Genomic DNA, 22,859 nt, shown 5'->3' with positions numbered 1-22,859 from the left:
CTTTGAAATTCGGATGCAGGGACATGCAAGGATGACTCAGGTACAAACCGCGTCTCTCTAGCATTTTTAGTTCCAGAATTATTCAAGAGCATAGCTGACAGTTTTTAAAAGTCCGGGCTTTCTTTTCAAGGAATATATAATTTTTTCCATTTATCACCACGCGCCGTGTAAATCATGCATTAAATTCCCCGAATTTAGGGGTGTGTGTCGGGTCCACTCGCTGACCTCTAGACTCGCTTTGAAAATCCCCACAACATTAAGTTTAATACGAGAGGAAAGCCCTTGATCATATCTATCGAATGGTGATAAACTTATGTAGATTGATCAAGTATTTCGGGTCGAATTGGCCAGTTGTAACTTGTGATTTGTTCTGTGCACAAAAATCCCATAGGGAGGCTTGTTGAGTTAGCTTCGGAGCAAAGCCGCCTACATGTCATTTTCGCTATCAAGAAGTATGCAAGCCGCCCAAAAACTTTGAAATTCGGATGCAGGGACATGCAAGGATGACTCAGGTACAAACCGCGTCTCTCTAGCATTTTTAGTTCCAGAATTATTCAAGAGCATAGCTGACAGTTTTTAAAAGTCCGGGCTTTCTTTTCAAGGAATATATATTTTTTTCCATTTATCACCACGCGCCGTGTAAATCATGCATTAAATTCCCCGAATTTAGGGGTGTGTGTCGGGTCCACTCGCTGACCTCTAGCCTCGCTTTGAAAATCCCCACAGCATTAAGTTTAATACGAGAGGAAAGCCCTTGATCATATCTATCGAATGGTGCTAAACTTATTTAGATTGATCAAGTATTTCGGGTCGAATTGGCCAGTTGTAACTTATGAGTTTTTCTGTGCACAAAAATCCCATAGGGAGGCTTGTTGAGTTAGCTTCGGAGCAAAGCCGCCTACATGTCATTTTCGCTATCAAGAAGTATGGAAGCCGCCCAAAAACTTTGAAATTCGGATGCAGGGACATGCAAGGATGACTCAGGTACAAACCGCGTCTCTCTAGCATTTTTAGTTCCAGAATTATTCAAGAGCATAGCTGACAGTTTTTGACGGTCCGGGCTTTCTTTTCAAGGAATATATATTTTTTTTCCATTTATCACCACGCGCCGTGTAAATCATGCATTAAATTCCCCGAATTTAGGGGTATGTGTCGGGTCCACTCGCTGACCTCTAGACTCGCTTTGAAAATCCCCACAACATTAAGTTTGATACGAGAGGAAAGCCCTTGATCATATCTATCGAATGGTGATAAACTTATGTAGATTGATCAATTATTTCCGGTCGAATTGGCCAGTTGTAACTTGTGATTTGTTCTGTGCACAAAAATCCCATAGGGAGGCTTGTTGAGTTAGCTTCGGAGCAAAGCCGCCTACATGTCATTTTCGCTATCAAGAAGTATGCAAGCCGCCCAAAAACTTTGAAATTCGGATGCAGGGACATGCAAGGATGACTCAGGTACAAACCGCGTCTCTCTAGCATTTTTAGTTCCAGAATTATTCAAGAGCATAGCTGACAGTTTTTAAAAGTCCGGGCTTTCTTTTCAAGGAATATATATTTTTTTCCATTTATCACCACGCGCCGTGTAAATCATGCATTAAATTCCCCGAATTTAGGGGTGTGTGTCGGGTCCACTCGCTGACCTCTAGCCTCGCTTTGAAAATCCCCACAGCATTAAGTTTAATACGAGAGGAAAGCCCTTGATCATATCTATCGAATGGTGCTAAACTTATTTAGATTGATCAAGTATTTCGGGTCGAATTGGCCAGTTGTAACTTGTGAGTTTTTCTGTGCACAAAAATCCCATAGGGAGGCTTGTTGAGTTAGCTTCGGAGCAAAGCCGCCTACATGTCATTTTCGCTATCAAGAAGTATGGAAGCCGCCCAAAAACTTTGAAATTCGGATGCAGGGACATGCAAGGATGACTCAGGTACAAACCGCGTCTCTCTAGCATTTTTAGTTCCAGAATTATTCAAGAGCATAGCTGACAGTTTTTAAAAGTCCGGGCTTTCTTTTCAAGGAATATATAATTTTTTCCATTTATCACCACGCGCCGTGTAAATCATGCATTAAATTCCCCGAATTTAGGGGTGTGTGTCGGGTCCACTCGCTGACCTCTAGACTCGCTTTGAAAATCCCCACAACATTAAGTTTAATACGAGAGGAAAGCCCTTGATCATATCTATCGAATGGTGATAAACTTATGTAGATTGATCAAGTATTTCGGGTCGAATTGGCCAGTTGTAACTTGTGATTTGTTCTGTGCACAAAAATCCCATAGGGAGGCTTGTTGAGTTAGCTTCGGAGCAAAGCCGCCTACATGTCATTTTCGCTATCAAGAAGTATGCAAGCCGCCCAAAAACTTTGAAATTCGGATGCAGGGACATGCAAGGATGACTCAGGTACAAACCGCGTCTCTCTAGCATTTTTAGTTCCAGAATTATTCAAGAGCATAGCTGACAGTTTTTAAAAGTCCGGGCTTTCTTTTCAAGGAATATATATTTTTTTCCATTTATCACCACGCGCCGTGTAAATCATGCATTAAATTCCCCGAATTTAGGGGTGTGTGTCGGGTCCACTCGCTGACCTCTAGACTCGCTTTGAAAATCCCCACAACATTAAGTTTGAAACGAGAGGAAAGCCCTTGATCATATCTATCGAATGGTGCTAAACTTATTTAGATTGATCAAGTATTTCGGGTCGAATTGGCCAGTTGTAACTTGTGATTTTTTCTGTGCACAAAAATCCCATAGGGAGGCTTGTTGAGTTAGCTTCGGAGCAAAGCCGCCTACATGTCATTTTCGCTATCAAGAAGTATGCAAGCCGCCCAAAAACTTTGAAATTCGGATGCAGGGACATGCAAGGATGACTCAGGTACAAACCGCGTCTCTCTAGCATTTTTAGTTCCAGAATTATTCAAGAGCATAGCTGACAGTTTTTAAAAGTCCGGGCTTTCTTTTCAAGGAATATATATTTTTTTCCATTTATCACCACGCGCCGTGTAAATCATGCATTAAATTCCCCGAATTTAGGGGTGTGTGTCGGGTCCACTCGCTGACCTCTAGACTCGCTTTGAAAATCCCCACAACATTAAGTTTGATACGAGAGGAAAGCCCTTGATCATATCTATCGAATGGTGCTAAACTTATGTAGATTGATCAAGTATTTGGGGTCGAATTGGCCAGTTGTAACTTGTGATTTGTTCTGTGCACAAAAATCCCATAGGGAGGCTTGTTGAGTTAGCTTCGGAGCAAAGCCGCCTAGATGTCATTTTCGCTATCAAGAAGTATGCAAGCCGCCCAAAAACTTTGAAATTCTGATGCAGGGACATGCAAGGATGACTCAGGTACAAACCGCGTCTCTCTAGCATTTTTAGTTCCAGAATTATTCAAGAGCATAGCTGACAGTTTTTTAAAGTCCGGGCTTTCTTTTCAAGGAATATATATTTTTTTCCATTTATCACCACGCGCCGTGTAAATCATGCATTAAATTCCCCAAATTTAGGGGTGTGTGTCGGGTCCACTCGCTGACCTCTAGCCTCGCTTTGAAAATCCCCACAGCATTAAGTTTAATACGAGAGGAAAGCCCTTGATCATATCTATCGAATGGTGCTAAACTTATTTAGATTGATCAAGTATTTCGGGTCGAATTGGCCAGTTGTAACTTGTGATTTGTTCTGTGCACAAAAATCCCATAGGGAGGCTTGTTGAGTTAGCTTCGGAGCAAAGCCGCCTACATGTCATTTTCGCTATCAAGAAGTATGCAAGCCGCCCAAAAACTTTGAAATTCGGATGCAGGGACATGCAAGGATGACTCAGGTACAAACCGCGTCTCTCTAGCATTTTTAGTTCCAGAATTATTCAAGAGCATAGCTGACAGTTTTTAAAAGTCCGGGCTTTCTTTTCAAGGAATATATATTTTTTTCCATTTATCACCACGCGCCGTGTAAATCATGCATTAAATTCCCCGAATTTAGGGGTGTGTGTCGGGTCCACTCGCTGACCTCTAGCCTCGCTTTGAAAATCCCCACAGCATTAAGTTTAATACGAGAGGAAAGCCCTTGATCATATCTATCGAATGGTGCTAAACTTATTTAGATTGATCAAGTATTTCGGGTCGAATTGGCCAGTTGTAACTTGTGAGTTTTTCTGTGCACAAAAATCCCATAGGGAGGCTTGTTGAGTTAGCTTCGGAGCAAAGCCGCCTACATGTCATTTTCGCTATCAAGAAGTATGGAAGCCGCCCAAAAACTTTGAAATTCGGATGCAGGGACATGCAAGGATGACTCAGGTACAAACCGCGTCTCTCTAGCATTTTTAGTTCCAGAATTATTCAAGAGCATAGCTGACAGTTTTTAAAAGTCCGGGCTTTCTTTTCAAGGAATATATAATTTTTTCCATTTATCACCACGCGCCGTGTAAATCATGCATTAAATTCCCCGAATTTAGGGGTGTGTGTCGGGTCCACTCGCTGACCTCTAGACTCGCTTTGAAAATCCCCACAACATTAAGTTTAATACGAGAGGAAAGCCCTTGATCATATCTATCGAATGGTGATAAACTTATGTAGATTGATCAAGTATTTCGGGTCGAATTGGCCAGTTGTAACTTGTGATTTGTTCTGTGCACAAAAATCCCATAGGGAGGCTTGTTGAGTTAGCTTCGGAGCAAAGCCGCCTACATGTCATTTTCGCTATCAAGAAGTATGCAAGCCGCCCAAAAACTTTGAAATTCGGATGCAGGGACATGCAAGGATGACTCAGGTACAAACCGCGTCTGTCTAGCATTTTTAGTTCCAGAATTATTCAAGAGCATAGCTGACAGTTTTTAAAAGTCCGGGCTTTCTTTTCAAGGAATATATATTTTTTTCCATTTATCACCACGCGCCGTGTAAATCATGCATTAAATTCCCCGAATTTAGGGGTGTGTGTCGGGTCCACTCGCTGACCTCTAGCCTCGCTTTGAAAATCCCCACAGCATTAAGTTTAATACGAGAGGAAAGCCCTTGATCATATCTATCGAATGGTGCTAAACTTATTTAGATTGATCAAGTATTTCGGGTCGAATTGGCCAGTTGTAACTTATGAGTTTTTCTGTGCACAAAAACCCATAGGGAGGCTTGTTGAGTTAGCTTCGGAGCAAAGCCGCCTACATGTCATTTTCGCTATCAAGAAGTATGGAAGCCGCCCAAAAACTTTGAAATTCGGATGCAGGGACATGCAAGGATGACTCAGGTACAAACCGCGTCTCTCTAGCATTTTTAGTTCCAGAATTATTCAAGAGCATAGCTGACAGTTTTTGACGGTCCGGGCTTTCTTTTCAAGGAATATATATTTTTTTTCCATTTATCACCACGCGCCGTGTAAATCATGCATTAAATTCCCCGAATTTAGGGGTATGTGTCGGGTCCACTCGCTGACCTCTAGACTCGCTTTGAAAATCCCCACAACATTAAGTTTGATACGAGAGGAAAGCCCTTGATCATATCTATCGAATGGTGATAAACTTATGTAGATTGATCAAGTATTTCTGGTCGAATTGGCCAGTTGTAACTTGTGATTTTTTCTGTGCACAAAAATCCCATAGGGAGGCTTGTTGAGTTAGCTTCGGAGCAAAGCCGCCTACATGTCATTTTCGCTATCAAGAAGTATGCAAGCCGCCCAAAAACTTTGAAATTCGGATGCAGGGACATGCAAGGATGACTCAGGTACAAACCGCGTCTCTCTAGCATTTTTAGTTCCAGAATTATTCAAGAGCATAGCTGACAGTTTTTAAAAGTCCGGGCTTTCTTTTCAAGGAATATATATTTTTTTCCATTTATCACCACGCGCCGTGTAAATCATGCATTAAATTCCCCGAATTTAGGGGTGTGTGTCGGGTCCACTCGCTGACCTCTAGACTCGCTTTGAAAATCCCCACAACATTAAGTTTGATACGAGAGGAAAGCCCTTGATCATATCTATCGAATGGTGGTAAACTTATGTAGATTGATCAAGTATTTGGGGTCGAATTGGCCAGTTGTAACTTGTGATTTGTTCTGTGCACAAAAATCCCATAGGGAGGCTTGTTGAGTTAGCTTCGGAGCAAAGCCGCCTAGATGTCATTTTCGCTATCAAGAAGTATGCAAGCCGCCCAAAAACTTTGAAATTCTGATGCAGGGACATGCAAGGATGACTCAGGTACAAACCGCGTCTCTCTAGCATTTTTAGTTCCAGAATTATTCAAGAGCATAGCTGACAGTTTTTTAAAGTCCGGGCTTTCTTTTCAAGGAATATATATTTTTTTCCATTTATCACCACGCGCCGTGTAAATCATGCATTAAATTCCCCAAATTTAGGGGTGTGTGTCGGGTCCACTCGCTGACCTCTAGCCTCGCTTTGAAAATCCCCACAGCATTAAGTTTAATACGAGAGGAAAGCCCTTGATCATATCTATCGAATGGTGCTAAACTTATTTAGATTGATCAAGTATTTCGGGTCGAATTGGCCAGTTGTAACTTGTGATTTGTTCTGTGCACAAAAATCCCATAGGGAGGCTTGTTGAGTTAGCTTCGGAGCAAAGCCGCCTACATGTCATTTTCGCTATCAAGAAGTATGCAAGCCGCCCAAAAACTTTGAAATTCGGATGCAGGGACATGCAAGGATGACTCAGGTACAAACCGCGTCTCTCTAGCATTTTTAGTTCCAGAATTATTCAAGAGCATAGCTGACAGTTTTTAAAAGTCCGGGCTTTCTTTTCAAGGAATATATATTTTTTTCCATTTATCACCACGCGCCGTGTAAATCATGCATTAAATTCCCCGAATTTAGGGGTGTGTGTCGGGTCCACTCGCTGACCTCTAGCCTCGCTTTGAAAATCCCCACAGCATTAAGTTTAATACGAGAGGAAAGCCCTTGATCATATCTATCGAATGGTGCTAAACTTATTTAGATTGATCAAGTATTTCGGGTCGAATTGGCCAGTTGTAACTTGTGAGTTTTTCTGTGCACAAAAATCCCATAGGGAGGCTTGTTGAGTTAGCTTCGGAGCAAAGCCGCCTACATGTCATTTTCGCTATCAAGAAGTATGGAAGCCGCCCAAAAACTTTGAAATTCGGATGCAGGGACATGCAAGGATGACTCAGGTACAAACCGCGTCTCTCTAGCATTTTTAGTTCCAGAATTATTCAAGAGCATAGCTGACAGTTTTTAAAAGTCCGGGCTTTCTTTTCAAGGAATATATATTTTTTTCCATTTATCACCACGCGCCGTGTAAATCATGCATTAAATTCCCCGAATTTAGGGGTGTGTGTCGGGTCCACTCGCTGACCTCTAGCCTCGCTTTGAAAATCCCCACAGCATTAAGTTTAATACGAGAGGAAAGCCCTTGATCATATCTATCGAATGGTGCTAAACTTATTTAGATTGATCAAGTATTTCGGGTCGAATTGGCCAGTTGTAACTTATGAGTTTTTCTGTGCACAAAAACCCATAGGGAGGCTTGTTGAGTTAGCTTCGGAGCAAAGCCGCCTACATGTCATTTTCGCTATCAAGAAGTATGGAAGCCGCCCAAAAACTTTGAAATTCGGATGCAGGGACATGCAAGGATGACTCAGGTACAAACCGCGTCTCTCTAGCATTTTTAGTTCCAGAATTATTCAAGAGCATAGCTGACAGTTTTTGACGGTCCGGGCTTTCTTTTCAAGGAATATATATTTTTTTTCCATTTATCACCACGCGCCGTGTAAATCATGCATTAAATTCCCCGAATTTAGGGGTATGTGTCGGGTCCACTCGCTGACCTCTAGACTCGCTTTGAAAATCCCCACAACATTAAGTTTGATACGAGAGGAAAGCCCTTGATCATATCTATCGAATGGTGATAAACTTATGTAGATTGATCAAGTATTTCTGGTCGAATTGGCCAGTTGTAACTTGTGATTTTTTCTGTGCACAAAAATCCCATAGGGAGGCTTGTTGAGTTAGCTTCGGAGCAAAGCCGCCTACATGTCATTTTCGCTATCAAGAAGTATGGAAGCCGCCCAAAAACTTTGAAATTCGGATGCAGGGACATGCAAGGATGACTCAGGTACAAACCGCGTCTCTCTAGCATTTTTAGTTCCAGAATTATTCAAGAGCATAGCTGACAGTTTTTAAAAGTCCGGGCTTTCTTTTCAAGGAATATATATTTTTTTCCATTTATCACCACGCGCCGTGTAAATCATGCATTAAATTCCCCGAATTTAGGGGTGTGTGTCGGGTCCACTCGCTGACCTCTAGACTCGCTTTGAAAATCCCCACAACATTAAGTTTGATACGAGAGGAAAGCCCTTGATCATATCTATCGAATGGTGGTAAACTTATGTAGATTGATCAAGTATTTGGGGTCGAATTGGCCAGTTGTAACTTGTGATTTGTTCTGTGCACAAAAATCCCATAGGGAGGCTTGTTGAGTTAGCTTCGGAGCAAAGCCGCCTAGATGTCATTTTCGCTATCAAGAAGTATGCAAGCCGCCCAAAAACTTTGAAATTCTGATGCAGGGACATGCAAGGATGACTCAGGTACAAACCGCGTCTCTCTAGCATTTTTAGTTCCAGAATTATTCAAGCGCATAGCTGACAGTTTTTTAAAGTCCGGGCTTTCTTTTCAAGGAATATATATTTTTTTCCATTTATCACCACGCGCCGTGTAAATCATGCATTAAATTCCCCAAATTTAGGGGTGTGTGTCGGGTCCACTCGCTGACCTCTAGCCTCGCTTTGAAAATCCCCACAGCATTAAGTTTAATACGAGAGGAAAGCCCTTGATCATATCTATCGAATGGTGCTAAACTTATGTAGATTGATCAAGTATTTCGGGTCGAATTGGCCAGTTGTAACTTGTGATTTGTTCTGTGCACAAAAATCCCATAGGGAGGCTTGTTGAGTTAGCTTCGGAGCAAAGCCGCCTACATGTCATTTTCGCTATCAAGAAGTATGCAAGCCGCCCAAAAACTTTGAAATTCGGATGCAGGGACATGCAAGGATGACTCAGGTACAAACCGCGTCTCTCTAGCATTTTTAGTTCCAGAATTATTCAAGAGCATAGCTGACAGTTTTTAAAAGTCCGGGCTTTCTTTTCAAGGAATATATAATTTTTTCCATTTATCACCACGCGCCGTGTAAATCATGCATTAAATTCCCCGAATTTAGGGGTGTGTGTCGGGTCCACTCGCTGACCTCTAGCCTCGCTTTGAAAATCCCCACAGCATTAAGTTTAATACGAGAGGAAAGCCCTTGATCATATCTATCGAATGGTGCTAAACTTATTTAGATTGATCAAGTATTTCGGGTCGAATTGGCCAGTTGTAACTTATGAGTTTTTCTGTGCACAAAAACCCATAGGGAGGCTTGTTGAGTTAGCTTCGGAGCAAAGCCGCCTACATGTCATTTTCGCTATCAAGAAGTATGGAAGCCGCCCAAAAACTTTGAAATTCGGATGCAGGGACATGCAAGGATGACTCAGGTACAAACCGCGTCTCTCTAGCATTTTTAGTTCCAGAATTATTCAAGAGCATAGCTGACAGTTTTTGACGGTCCGGGCTTTCTTTTCAAGGAATATATATTTTTTTTCCATTTATCACCACGCGCCGTGTAAATCATGCATTAAATTCCCCGAATTTAGGGGTATGTGTCGGGTCCACTCGCTGACCTCTAGACTCGCTTTGAAAATCCCCACAACATTAAGTTTGATACGAGAGGAAAGCCCTTGATCATATCTATCGAATGGTGATAAACTTATGTAGATTGATCAAGTATTTCTGGTCGAATTGGCCAGTTGTAACTTGTGATTTTTTCTGTGCACAAAAATCCCATAGGGAGGCTTGTTGAGTTAGCTTCGGAGCAAAGCCGCCTACATGTCATTTTCGCTATCAAGAAGTATGCAAGCCGCCCAAAAACTTTGAAATTCGGATGCAGGGACATGCAAGGATGACTCAGGTACAAACCGCGTCTCTCTAGCATTTTTAGTTCCAGAATTATTCAAGAGCATAGCTGACAGTTTTTAAAAGTCCGGGCTTTCTTTTCAAGGAATATATATTTTTTTCCATTTATCACCACGCGCCGTGTAAATCATGCATTAAATTCCCCGAATTTAGGGGTGTGTGTCGGGTCCACTCGCTGACCTCTAGACTCGCTTTGAAAATCCCCACAACATTAAGTTTGATACGAGAGGAAAGCCCTTGATCATATCTATCGAATGGTGGTAAACTTATGTAGATTGATCAAGTATTTGGGGTCGAATTGGCCAGTTGTAACTTGTGATTTGTTCTGTGCACAAAAATCCCATAGGGAGGCTTGTTGAGTTAGCTTCGGAGCAAAGCCGCCTAGATGTCATTTTCGCTATCAAGAAGTATGCAAGCCGCCCAAAAACTTTGAAATTCTGATGCAGGGACATGCAAGGATGACTCAGGTACAAACCGCGTCTCTCTAGCATTTTTAGTTCCAGAATTATTCAAGAGCATAGCTGACAGTTTTTTAAAGTCCGGGCTTTCTTTTCAAGGAATATATATTTTTTTCCATTTATCACCACGCGCCGTGTAAATCATGCATTAAATTCCCCAAATTTAGGGGTGTGTGTCGGGTCCACTCGCTGACCTCTAGCCTCGCTTTGAAAATCCCCACAGCATTAAGTTTAATACGAGAGGAAAGCCCTTGATCATATCTATCGAATGGTGCTAAACTTATTTAGATTGATCAAGTATTTCGGGTCGAATTGGCCAGTTGTAACTTGTGAGTTTTTCTGTGCACAAAAATCCCATAGGGAGGCTTGTTGAGTTAGCTTCGGAGCAAAGCCGCCTACATGTCATTTTCGCTATCAAGAAGTATGCAAGCCGCCCAAAAACTTTGAAATTCGGATGCAGGGACATGCAAGGATGACTCAGGTACAAACCACGTCTCTCTATCTAGCATTTTTAGTTCCAGAATTATTCAAGAGCATAGCTGACAGTTTTTAAAAGTCCGGGCTTTCTTTTCAAGGAATATATATTTTTTTCCATTTATCACCACGCGCCGTGTAAATCATGCATTAAATTCCCCGAATTTAGGGGTGTGTGTCGGGTCCACTCGCTGACCTCTAGCCTCGCTTTGAAAATCCCCACAGCATTAAGTTTAATACGAGAGGAAAGCCCTTGATAATATCTATCGAATGGTGCTAAACTTATTTAGATTGATCAAGTATTTCGGGTCGAATTGGCCAGTTGTAACTTGTGAGTTTTTCTGTGCACAAAAATCCCATAGGGAGGCTTGTTGAGTTAGCTTCGGAGCAAAGCCGCCTACATGTCATTTTCGCTATCAAGAAGTATGGAAGCCGCCCAAAAACTTTGACATTCGGATGCAGGGACATGCAAGGATGACTCAGGTACAAACCGCGTCTCTCTAGCATTTTTAGTTCCAGAATTATTCAAGAGCATAGCTGACAGTTTTTGACGGTCCGGGCTTTCTTTTCAAGGAATATATATTTTTTTTCCATTTATCACCATGCGCCGTGTAAATCATGCATTAATTCCCCGAATTTAGGGGTATGTATCGGGTCCACTCGCTGACCTCTAGACTCGCTTTGAAAATCCCCACAACATTAAGTTTGATACGAGAGGAAAGCCCTTGATCATATCTATCGAATGGTGATAAACTTATGTAGATTGATCAAGTATTTGGGGTCGAATTGGCCAGTTGTAACTTGTGATTTTTTCTGTGCACAAAAATCCCATAGGGAGGCTTGTTGAGTTAGCTTCGGACCAAAGCCGCCTACATGTCATTTTCGCTATCAAGAAGTATGCAAGCCGCCCAAAAACTTTGAAATTCGGATGCAGGGACATGCAAGGATGACTCAGGTACAAACCGCGTCTCTCTAGCATTTTTAGTTCCAGAATTATTCAAGAGCATAGCTGACAGTTTTTAAAAGTCCGGGCTTTCTTTTCAAGGAATATATATTTTTTTCCATTTATCACCACGCGCCGTGTAAATCATGCATTAAATTCCCCGAATTTAGGGGTGTGTGTCGGGTCCACTCGCTGACCTCTAGACTCGCTTTGAAAATCCCCACAACATTAAGTTTAATACGAGAGGAAAGCCCTTGATCATATCTATCGAATGGTGCTAAACTTATTTAGATTGATCAAGTATTTCGGGTCGAATTGGCCAGTTGTAACTTGTGATTTGTTCTGTGCACAAAAATCCCATAGGGAGGCTTGTTGAGTTAGCTTCGGAGCAAAGCCGCCTACATGTCATTTTCGCTATCAAGAAGTATGCAAGCCGCCCAAAAACTTTGAAATTCGGATGCAGGGACATGCAAGGATGACTCAGGTACAAACCACGTCTCTCTAGCATTTTTAGTTCCAGAATTATTCAAGAGCATAGCTGACAGTTTTTAAAAGTCCGGGCTTTCTTTTCAAGGAATATATAATTTTTTCCATTTATCACCACGCGCCGTGTAAATCATGCATTAAATTCCCCGAATTTAGGGGTGTGTGTCGGGTCCACTCGCTGACCTCTAGACTCGCTTTGAAAATCCCCACAACATTAAGTTTGATACGAGAGGAAAGCCCTTGATCATATCTATCGAATGGTGCTAAACTTATGTAGATTGATCAAGTATTTGGGGTCGAATTGGCCAGTTGTAACTTGTGATTTGTTCTGTGCACAAAAATCCCATAGGGAGGCTTGTTGAGTTAGCTTCGGAGCAAAGCCGCCTACATGTCATTTTCGCTATCAAGAAGTATGCAAGCCGCCCAAAAACTTTGAAATTCGGATGCAGGGACATGCAAGGATGACTCAGGTACAAACCGCGTCTCTCTAGCATTTTTAGTTCCAGAATTATTCAAGAGCATAGCTGACAGTTTTTAAAAGTCCGGGCTTTCTTTTCAAGGAATATATATTTTTTTTCCATTTATCACCACGCGCCGTGTAAATCATGCATTAAATTCCCCAAATTTAGGGGTGTGTGTCGGGTCCACTCGCTGACCTCTAGCCTCGCTTTGAAAATCCCCACAGCATTAGGTTTAATACGAGAGGAAAGCCCTTGATCATATCTATCGAATGGTGCTAAACTTATTTAGATTGATCAAGTATTTCGGGTCGAATTGGCCAGTTGTAACTTGTGAGTTTTTCTGTGCACAAAAATCCCTAGGGAGGCTTGTTGAGTTAGCTTCGGAGCAAAGCCGCCTACATGTCATTTTCGCTATCAAGAAGTATGGGAGCCGCCCAAAAACTTTGAAACTCGGATGCAGGGACATGCAAGGATGACTCAGGTACAAACCGCGTCTCTCTAGCATTTTTAGTTCCAGAATTATTCAAGAGCATAGCTGACAGTTTTTAAAAGTCCGGGCTTTCTTTTCAAGGAATATATATTTTTTTTCCATTTATCACCACGCGCCGTGTAAATCATGCATTAAATTCCCCGAATTTAGGGGTATGTGTCGGGTCCACTCGCTGACCTCTAGACTCGCTTTGAAAATCCCCACAACATTAAGTTTGATACGAGAGGAAAGCCCTTGATCATATCTATCGAATGGTGATAAACTTATGTAGATTGATCAATTATTTCCGGTCGAATTGGCCAGTTGTAACTTGTGATTTGTTCTGTGCACAAAAATCCCATAGGGAGGCTTGTTGAGTTAGCTTCGGAGCAAAGCCGCCTACATGTCATTTTCGCTATCAAGAAGTATGCAAGCCGCCCAAAAACTTTGAAATTCGGATGCAGGGACATGCAAGGATGACTCAGGTACAAACCGCGTCTCTCTGCATTTTTAGTTCCAGAATTATTCAAGAGCATAGCTGACAGTTTTTAAAAGTCCGGGCTTTCTTTTCAAGGAATATATATTTTTTTCCATTTATCACCACGCGCCGTGTAAATCATGCATTAAATTCCCCGAATTTAGGGGTGTGTGTCGGGTCCACTCGCTGACCTCTAGACTCGCTTTGAAAATCCCCACAACATTAAGTTTGATACGAGAGGAAAGCCCTTGATCATATCTATCGAATGGTGCTAAACTTATGTAGATTGATCAAGTATTTGGGGTCGAATTGGCCAGTTGTAACTTGTGATTTGTTCTGTGCACAAAAATCCCATAGGGAGGCTTGTTGAGTTAGCTTCGGAGCAAAGCCGCCTAGATGTCATTTTCGCTATCAAGAAGTATGCAAGCCGCCCAAAAACTTTGAAATTCTGATGCAGGGACATGCAAGGATGACTCAGGTACAAACCGCGTCTCTCTAGCATTTTTAGTTCCAGAATTATTCAAGAGCATAGCTGACAGTTTTTTAAAGTCCGGGCTTTCTTTTTAAGGAATATATATTTTTTTCCATTTATCACCACGCGCCGTGTAAATCATGCATTAAATTCCCCAAATTTAGGGGTGTGTGTCGGGTCCACTCGCTGACCTCTAGCCTCGCTTTGAAAATCCCCACAGCATTAGGTTTAATACGAGAGGAAAGCCCTTGATCATATCTATCGAATGGTGCTAAACTTATTTAGATTGATCAAGTATTTCGGGTCGAATTGGCCAGTTGTAACTTGTGAGTTTTTCTGTGCACAAAAATCCCTAGGGAGGCTTGTTGAGTTAGCTTCGGAGCAAAGCCGCCTACATGTCATTTTCGCTATCAAGAAGTATGGGAGCCGCCCAAAAACTTTGAAACTCGGATGCAGGGACATGCAAGGATGACTCAGGTACAAACCGCGTCTCTCTAGCATTTTTAGTTCCAGAATTATTCAAGAGCATAGCTGACAGTTTTTAAAAGTCCGGGCTTTCTTTTCAAGGAATATATTTTTTTTTCCATTGATCACCACGCGCCGTGTAAATCATGCATTAAATTCCCCGAATTTAGGGGTATGTGTCGGGTCCACTCGCTGACCTCTAGACTCGCTTTGAAAATCCCCACAACATTAAGTTTGATACGAGAGGAAAGCCCTTGATCATATCTATCGAATGGTGATAAACTTATGTAGATTGATCAATTATTTCCGGTCGAATTGGCCAGTTGTAACTTGTGATTTGTTCTGTGCACAAAAATCCCATAGGGAGGCTTGTTGAGTTAGCTTCGGAGCAAAGCCGCCTACATGTCATTTTCGCTATCAAGAAGTATGCAAGCCGCCCAAAAACTTTGAAATTCGGATGCAGGGACATGCAAGGATGACTCAGGTACAAACCGCGTCTCTCTGCATTTTTAGTTCCAGAATTATTCAAGAGCATAGCTGACAGTTTTTAAAAGTCCGGGCTTTCTTTTCAAGGAATATATATTTTTTTCCATTTATCACCACGCGCCGTGTAAATCATGCATTAAATTCCCCGAATTTAGGGGTGTGTGTCGGGTCCACTCGCTGACCTCTAGACTCGCTTTGAAAATCCCCACAACATTAAGTTTGATACGAGAGGAAAGCCCTTGATCATATCTATCGAATGGTGCTAAACTTATGTAGATTGATCAAGTATTTGGGGTCGAATTGGCCAGTTGTAACTTGTGATTTGTTCTGTGCACAAAAATCCCATAGGGAGGCTTGTTGAGTTAGCTTCGGAGCAAAGCCGCCTAGATGTCATTTTCGCTATCAAGAAGTATGCAAGCCGCCCAAAAACTTTGAAATTCTGATGCAGGGACATGCAAGGATGACTCAGGTACAAACCGCGTCTCTCTAGCATTTTTAGTTCCAGAATTATTCAAGAGCATAGCTGACAGTTTTTTAAAGTCCGGGCTTTCTTTTTAAGGAATATATATTTTTTTCCATTTATCACCACGCGCCGTGTAAATCATGCATTAAATTCCCCAAATTTAGGGGTGTGTGTCGGGTCCACTCGCTGACCTCTAGCCTCGCTTTGAAAATCCCCACAGCATTAGGTTTAATACGAGAGGAAAGCCCTTGATCATATCTATCGAATGGTGCTAAACTTATTTAGATTGATCAAGTATTTCGGGTCGAATTGGCCAGTTGTAACTTGTGAGTTTTTCTGTGCACAAAAATCCCTAGGGAGGCTTGTTGAGTTAGCTTCGGAGCAAAGCCGCCTACATGTCATTTTCGCTATCAAGAAGTATGGGAGCCGCCCAAAAACTTTGAAACTCGGATGCAGGGACATGCAAGGATGACTCAGGTACAAACCGCGTCTCTCTAGCATTTTTAGTTCCAGAATTATTCAAGAGCATAGCTGACAGTTTTTAAAAGTCCGGGCTTTCTTTTCAAGGAATATATTTTTTTTTCCATTGATCACCACGCGCCGTGTAAATCATGCATTAAATTCCCCGAATTTAGGGGTATGTGTCGGGTCCACTCGCTGACCTCTAGACTCGCTTTGAAAATCCCCACAACATTAAGTTTGATACGAGAGGAAAGCCCTTGATCATATCTATCGAATGGTGATAAACTTATGTAGATTGATCAAGTATTTCTGGTCGAATTGGCCAGTTGTAACTTGTGATTTGTTCTGTGCACAAAAATCCCATAGGGAGGCTTGTTGAGTTAGCTTCGGAGCAAAGCCGCCTACATGTCATTTTCGCTATCAAGAAGTATGCAAGCCGCCCAAAAACTTTGAAATTCGGATGCAGGGACATGCAAGGATGACTCAGGTACAAACCGCGTCTCTCTAGCATTTTTAGTTCCAGAATTATTCAAGAGCATAGCTGACAGTTTTTAAAAGTCCGGGCTTTCTTTTCAAGGAATATATATTTTTTTCCATTTATCACCACGCGCCGTGTAAATCATGCATTAAATTCCCCAAATTTAGGGGTGTGTGTCGGGTCCACTCGCTGACCTCTAGCCTCGCTTTGAAAATCCCCACAGCATTAAGTTTAATACGAGAGGAAAGCCCTTGATCATATCTATCGAATGGTGCTAAACTTATTTAGATTGATCAAGTATTTCGGGTCGAATTGGCCAGTTGTAACTTGTGAGTTTTTCTGTGCACAAAAATCCCGTAGGGAGGCTTGTTGAGTTAGCTTCGGAGCAAAGCCGCCTACATGTCATTTTCGCTATCAAGAAGTATGCAAGCCGCCCAAAAACTTTGAAATTCGGATGCAGGGACATGCAAGGATGACTCAGGTACAAACCGCGTCTCTCTAGCATTTTTAGTTCCAGAATTATTCAAGATCATATCTATCGAATGGTGCTAAACTTATGTAGATTGATCAAGTATTTGTGGTCGAATCGGCCAGTTGTAACTTGTGATTTGTTCTGTGCACAAAAATCCCATAGGGAGGCTTGTTGAGTTAGCTTCGGAGCAAAGCCGCCTACATGTCATTTTCGCTATCAAGAAGTATGCAAGCCGCCCAAAAACTTTGAAATTCGGATGCAGGGACATGCAAGGATGACTCAGGTACAAACCGCGTCTCTCTAGCATTTTTAGTTCCAGAATTATTCAAGAGCATAGCTGACAGTTTTTAAAAGTCCGGGCTTTCTTTTCAAGGAATATATATTTTTTTCCATTTATCACCACGCGCCGTGTAAATCATGCATTAAATTCCCCAAATTTAGGGGTGTGTGTCGGGTCCACTCGCTGACCTCTAGACTCGCTTTGAAAATCCCCACAACATTAAGTTTGATACGAGAGGAAAGCCCTTGATCATATCTATCGAATGGTGCTAAACTTATGTAGATTGATCAAGTATTTGGGGTCGAATTGGCCAGTTGTAACTTGTGATTTGTTCTGTGCACAAAAATCCCATAGGGAGGCTTGTTGAGTTAGCTTCGGAGCAAAGCCGCCTAGATGTCATTTTCGCTATCAAGAAGTATGCAAGCCGCCCAAAAACTTTGAAATTCTGATGCAGGGACATGCAAGGATGACTCAGGTACAAACCGCGTCTCTCTAGCATTTTTAGTTCCAGAATTATTCAAGAGCATAGCTGACAGTTTTTAAAAGTCCGGGCTTTCTTTTCAAGGAATATATATTTTTTTCCATTTATCACCACGCGCCGTGTAAATCATGCATTAAATTCCCCGAATTTAGGGGTGTGTGTCGGGTCCACTCGCTGACCTCTAGACTCGCTTTGAAAATCCCCACAACATTAAGTTTGATACGAGAGGAAAGCCCTTGATCATATCTATCGAATGGTGCTAAACTTATGTAGATTGATCAAGTATTTGGGGTCGAATTGGCCAGTTGTAACTTGTGATTTGTTCTGTGCACAAAAATCCCATAGGGAGGCTTGTTGAGTTAGCTTCGGAGCAAAGCCGCCTAGATGTCATTTTCGCTATCAAGAAGTATGCAAGCCGCCCAAAAACTTTGAAATTCGGATGCAGGGACATGCAAGGATGACTCAGGTACAAACCGCGTCTCTCTAGCATTTTTAGTTCCAGAATTATTCAAGAGCATAGCTGACAGTTTTTAAAAGTCCGGGCTTTCTTTTCAAGGAATATATATTTTTTTCCATTTATCACCACGCGCCGTGTAAATCATGCATTAAATTCCCCAAATTTAGGGGTGTGTGTCGGGTCCACTCGCTGACCTCTAGCCTCGCTTTGAAAATCCCCACAGCATTAAGTTTAATACGAGAGGAAAGCCCTTGATCATATCTATCGAATGGTGCTAAACTTATTTAGATTGATCAAGTATTTCGGGTCGAATTGGCCAGTTGTAACTTGTGAGTTTTTCTGTGCACAAAAATCCCGTAGGGAGGCTTGTTGAGTTAGCTTCGGAGCAAAGCCGCCTACATGTCATTTTCGCTATCAAGAAGTATGCAAGCCGCCCAAAAACTTTGAAATTCGGATGCAGGGACATGCAAGGATGACTCAGGTACAAACCGCGTCTCTCTAGCATTTTTAGTTCCAGAATTATTCAAGAGCATAGCTGACAGTTTTTAAAAGTCCGGGCTTTCTTTTCAAGGAATATATAATTTTTTTCCATTTATCACCACGCGCCGTGTAAATCATGCATTAAATTCCCCGAATTTAGGGGTGTGTGTCGGGTCCACTCGCTGACCTCTAGACTCGCTTTGAAAATCCCCACAACATTAAGTTTGATACGAGAGGAAAGCCCTTGATCATATCTATCGAATGGTGCTAAACTTATGTAGATTGATCAAGTATTTGGGGTCGAATTGGCCAGTTGTAACTTGTGATTTGTTCTGTGCACAAAAATTCCATAGGGAGGCTTGTTGAGTTAGCTTCGGAGCAAAGCCGCCTACATGTCATTTTCGCTATCAAGAAGTATGCAAGCCGCCCAAAAACTTTGAAATTCGGATGCAGGGACATGCAAGGATGACTCAGGTACAAACCGCGTCTCTCTAGCATTTTTAGTTCCAGAATTATTCAAGATCATATCTATCGAATGGTGCTAAACTTATGTAGATTGATCAAGTATTTGTGGTCGAATCGGCCAGTTGTAACTTGTGATTTGTTCTGTGCACAAAAATCCCATAGGGAGGCTTGTTGAGTTAGCTTCGGAGCAAAGCCGCCTACATGTCATTTTCGCTATCAAGAAGTATGCAAGCCGCCCAAAAACTTTGAAATTCGGATGCAGGGACATGCAAGGATGACTCAGGTACAAACCGCGTCTCTCTAGCATTTTTAGTTCCAGAATTATTCAAGAGCATAGCTGACAGTTTTTAAAAGTCCGGGCTTTCTTTTCAAGGAATATATATTTTTTTCCATTTATCACCACGCGCCGTGTAAATCATGCATTAAATTCCCCAAATTTAGGGGTGTGTGTCGGGTCCACTCGCTGACCTCTAGACTCGCTTTGAAAATCCCCACAACATTAAGTTTGATACGAGAGGAAAGCCCTTGATCATATCTATCGAATGGTGCTAAACTTATGTAGATTGATCAAGTATTTGGGGTCGAATTGGCCAGTTGTAACTTGTGATTTGTTCTGTGCACAAAAATCCCATAGGGAGGCTTGTTGAGTTAGCTTCGGAGCAAAGCCGCCTAGATGTCATTTTCGCTATCAAGAAGTATGCAAGCCGCCCAAAAACTTTGAAATTCTGATGCAGGGACATGCAAGGATGACTCAGGTACAAACCGCGTCTCTCTAGCATTTTTAGTTCCAGAATTATTCAAGAGCATAGCTGACAGTTTTTAAAAGTCCGGGCTTTCTTTTCAAGGAATATATATTTTTTTCCATTTATCACCACGCGCCGTGTAAATCATGCATTAAATTCCCCGAATTTAGGGGTGTGTGTCGGGTCCACTCGCTGACCTCTAGACTCGCTTTGAAAATCCCCACAACATTAAGTTTGATACGAGAGGAAAGCCCTTGATCATATCTATCGAATGGTGCTAAACTTATGTAGATTGATCAAGTATTTGGGGTCGAATTGGCCAGTTGTAACTTGTGATTTGTTCTGTGCACAAAAATCCCATAGGGAGGCTTGTTGAGTTAGCTTCGGAGCAAAGCCGCCTAGATGTCATTTTCGCTATCAAGAAGTATGCAAGCCGCCCAAAAACTTTGAAATTCGGATGCAGGGACATGCAAGGATGACTCAGGTACAAACCGCGTCTCTCTAGCATTTTTAGTTCCAGAATTATTCAAGAGCATAGCTGACAGTTTTTAAAAGTCCGGGCTTTCTTTTCAAGGAATATATATTTTTTTCCATTTATCACCACGCGCCGTGTAAATCATGCATTAAATTCCCCAAATTTAGGGGTGTGTGTCGGGTCCACTCGCTGACCTCTAGACTCGCTTTGAAAATCCCCACAACATTAAGTTTGATACGAGAGGAAAGCCCTTGATCATATCTATCGAATGGTGCTAAACTTATGTAGATTGATCAAGTATTTGGGGTCGAATTGGCCAGTTGTAACTTGTGATTTGTTCTGTGCACAAAAATCCCATAGGGAGGCTTGTTGAGTTAGCTTCGGAGCAAAGCCGCCTAGATGTCATTTTCGCTATCAAGAAGTATGCAAGCCGCCCAAAAACTTTGAAATTCTGATGCAGGGACATGCAAGGATGACTCAGGTACAAACCGCGTCTCTCTAGCATTTTTAGTTCCAGAATTATTCAAGAGCATAGCTGACAGTTTTTAAAAGTCCGGGCTTTCTTTTCAAGGAATATATGTGACCCGCTCTGACGAAATGAGGAATGTCTAGTAAAATTTCATTTCGTGTAATTTGACACCGAACATAATCATAACAAAAAAATTATTGAAAATTATTGAAATTTTTAATTTTTTTATTTCTACACTTTTGGGTTGCCTAAATCTTGATGAAACTTACTATGGTCTTACCTTTTCGTCAAAAGATTACTAAAGATGTAAAAACAGACGATTTCTGAGCCATGTTCTTGACGTAATTATCCAAAAATGTTCCAAATCCCAAGGGACAGACAGCGAACATTCATTGAAAACACCAAATTTGGCGCTGTCGCAAAACCTTTCACACAACTTGCATAGCGCCACCAAGAGTACCATTGGAAAGCCAAAGATCCGAGCTGTCTAAATATAGCCACCAAAAACACGTGTCAACACTGAAAGGGGTTCAAAGGTCACCAAAGGCAACCCCTGTTTTATCAGCGATGACATCTCTCATTCATAAATCCGCGTCGCGAGATTAGTATGGCTTACAGACCGAGGCGTATGTTTATCCATTCAGCGTGAGAGTCCGTCACCCGACCCGGTCTTGTTGCCATAGCTCGTTGCAGCGCTGGTAATACGACAATGTTCACACGGACACTGCGCGGGTACCATGCAGTTGCAGCGCTGGTAATACGCAATGTACACACGGACACTGCGCGGGTACCATGCACAAACTTTGCTACACGTACGACGTGTGGACAGTGGAATGTTTATCGAACGTTGGGAAAACAGTGTCTAATTTCCATCATTGTTTCGTGGTTTTTCAAGGTTGAATTGTTCCAAACCCAAATAATTCTGAATGTTAAAGGAATAATCTTTCAGTTAAACTTCATGCTGGGTGAGAAATTTCGCTAAAATCATGAGAAACATGCACGGGGAAATTGCGAATGTTCCCTGGTCTTCAAGCCGAGTATACCCGTGGGGGTTGATGCTGTGCGCTGAGTGACAGCTGTCTTTACTATGTTTTGACTTGACGCAAACAAAACTCGCATTTCAAGTTGGAAATATCAACGCAAATGGCTCTAAAATTTCAGGTAAACATTGTCAAACTTATTGTTGAAATTGTCTACTCATCATAATCTTACTTCTCGTTGAGTTGTTTGTTCATTTTGGTAATTTTGTTTGCCTGACCACGGGGGGTTAAAAATTGATGTTTTCATTATCGTAAACAAATAAAAATTATTATTTTAATGAGTGTGTGTGAGACGTCGCGTTTTTTCAAATTAATTTTTCTGAAGTTTGTGTTTTTCCAAAACGCGTCATAACATTAAGCGTCAAGGTCGTCGAAAATTCCACATTATTTCAGACAGGAAGGTCGTATGGTCTTGATTTTTAGTTCATTTAAAATATTAAGACTTGCTTAATTGGATTATTATGAAAAATGCAAAAGTGAAATTCACTAGACAATCCTCATTTCGTCAGAGCGGGTCACATATATTTTTTTCCATTTATCACCACGCGCCGTGTAAATCATGCATTAAATTCCCCAAATTTAGGGGTGTGTGTCGGGTCCACTCGCTGACCTCTAGCCTCGCTTTGAAAATCCCCACAGCATTAAGTTTAATACGAGAGGAAAGCCCTTGATCATATCTATCGAATGGTGCTAAACTTATTTAGATTGATCAAGTATTTCGGGTCGAATTGGCCAGTTGTAACTTGTGAGTTTTTCTGTGCACAAAAATCCCATAGGGAGGCTTGTTGAGTTAGCTTCGGAGCAAAGCCGCCTACATGTCATTTTCGCTATCAAGAAGTATGCAAGCCGCCCAAAAACTTTGAAATTCGGATGCAGGGACATGCAAGGATGACTCAGGTACAAACCGCGTCTCTCTAGCATTTTTAGTTTCAGAATTATTCAAG

The sequence above is a fragment of the Asterias amurensis genome, chromosome 12, assembly GCF_032118995.1.
Source record: "Asterias amurensis chromosome 12, ASM3211899v1".
NCBI lineage: Eukaryota > Metazoa > Echinodermata > Asteroidea > Forcipulatida > Asteriidae > Asterias > Asterias amurensis.
The sequence above is the reverse complement of the archived record's forward strand: the minus strand, read 5'-3'. Positions refer to the sequence as shown.